The sequence below is a fragment of the Palaemon carinicauda genome, chromosome 5 (genome assembly GCF_036898095.1).
Source record: "Palaemon carinicauda isolate YSFRI2023 chromosome 5, ASM3689809v2, whole genome shotgun sequence".
NCBI classification, from domain to species: Eukaryota; Metazoa; Arthropoda; class Malacostraca; order Decapoda; family Palaemonidae; genus Palaemon; species Palaemon carinicauda.
This window is the reverse complement of record NC_090729.1, coordinates 24,328,042-24,330,541: the sequence shown is the minus strand read 5'-3', so window position 1 is coordinate 24,330,541 and position 2,500 is coordinate 24,328,042.

Genomic DNA, 2,500 nt, shown 5'->3' with positions numbered 1-2,500 from the left:
GCTGTTTACATACGAACTCACCTAGTGGATCAAGTGATATTCTGACAATTGTAAAATATATACAGTATATCTACCAACTGCCACACGAGCAAGACAGTGCCAGCATAATATATTCTCATTAGCGTAATTTTTTGGTAACTGGTATGCCTTTTGCATTTTTAGTTAATGTCTGTAACATATGTTCCATCGTTCAGTAAAATATAAATGGGCAGACAAAGAAATATGGTGAATATAACATAGAGAAAGGCAACAAACGCTTATTCATGGCACCATCGAAAGAAGAAGGAAAATACATTATCTTTCAGCCTTGATCAAGGAAAATCAGGCTCTTGAAGTTTATGGGAGACTATCATTAATATTTTCCATTCAAACCATTAAAGAAAAATTAAATAACTACATACATTGGTCATAAAAGGGTTGCAAAAGGGACTAGATGCCATTATATGAATATAAGAAAAGAACGCTATAGCTATAAAACAAATTCTTTTCCATAAAAAAAGCGGGGGAAACATGAAATATAGTCGTTCAGCTAGCCGGAAATGCATCAATCTGAATTTCCAAAATACAGACTGCTTACATCATTAACTGAATCTAAATCATATATAGAAATGCTAAGATGTCCTTGTTGGCCCGTGCAGTAGCTGCAGTTTTGTGACGACACGCACAACCTGGTGTTTGTATTTAAGCTTATTAGCGATTCCTAGTTAACTTACTAAAGCTAAAATTATGTCTGAATGTGACATCTTATTTCGTGAAAATCATATTTTGGAAGATATGTGTCCGCGAAGCAGAATCTACATTTTTTTCAGTAATAATCCGGAGTAACTAGTGAAGTCCCAGTCCAGACTCTAACAACAAGATGTTCAGTGACTTCGGAAATGCAAAGGAAATAACATACGAGTTGGTCTTTCATGTTTTCTTACAAGGAAGGGGAAAATTGGTAAAAGTTTGAATATAGGAAAATTTTCGATAGTATTTTTTTTTTTTTTAATAAATAAAATATCAGAAGATTTTCACATCAATCAAAACCTAACATGTCAGAATCGATCTCTACTCGTTTTTGAAATCACAGGATCATGTTTATCAATAAGAAACTAATATAAACTCTATATTTGTCGACAGATAGTCACTTGTCCCACACATGTGGTAAGGTATTTCAGACAAACAGTTCTTGGGCGAAAACCTATCGCTACAACCCAAGTTAGGGATTTCACCAAATTCATTACCTCCCTTTGCACAATAAATAAACCATTTACCTATTTGAGAATAATACAGTTCTTTGTAATGTTTCAGCATCTAGGAATGTAGAGATAAATATAATTTGTATATTATTGAATCCTTTTCTCTATCTCAAAAATTCTATTGCTAGCTCAGCCTCACAAATTACATTTTAACACGAGAGACTGAACCAGTAAACAACTTCTACTCCAGAAAAATTGCTGCAATGCGGACGCGATTACTATATATTGCTTTATCAGAGACGACGTCTATCCAGAGAAACCAAAAATTTACCATTCATTGCTTGATTTTTATGAAAAGCATTTTTATGACTGAAGTCTTCTTCGAATATCATAACAGAGAGAGAGAGAGAGAGAGAGAGAGAGAGAGAGAGAGAGAGAGAGAGAGAGAGAGAGAGAGAGAGAGACAGAGGGAGAGAGAGAGATTTAGCATGTTTATTCTGTTCAATATCTTATGAACATACAATATATATATAAACATATATATATATATATATATATATATATATATATATATATATATATATATATATATATATATATATACATACATATATATATATATATATATATATATATATATATATATATATATATATATATATATATATATATATATATATACATATATACGTATACATATATACAATATACATATATATATACACACACACACATATATATATATATACATACATACATACATACATACATATATATATATATATATATATATATATATATATATATATATATATATATATATATATATATATATATATATATGGTGAGATTGTTTAATATGTGTTTTGTGTTGTCAATGGTACCAGTAGATTGGGTTTGTACATGTATTGTACCACTATATAAGGGTAAGGGAGATGTGCAAGAGTGTTGTAATTCAAGAGGTATTAGTTTGTTGAGTGTAGATGGAAAAGTGTATGGTAGAGTAATGATTAATAGGATTAAGGATAAAACAGAGAATGCAATCTTAGAAGTATAGGGTGGTTTTAGAAGAGGTAGGGGTTGTATGAATCAGATTTTTACAGTTAGGCAGATATGCGAGAAATTTTTAGGAAAAGGTAAGGAGGTGTATGTTGCGTTTATGGATCTGGAGAAAACGTATGATAGAGTTGATGGGGAAGCAATGTGGAATGTGATGAGACTATATGGAGATGGTGGAAGGTTGTTGCAAGCAGTGAAAAGTTTCTACAAAGGTAGTAAAGCATGTGTTAGAATAGGAAATGAAGTGAGTGATTGGTTTC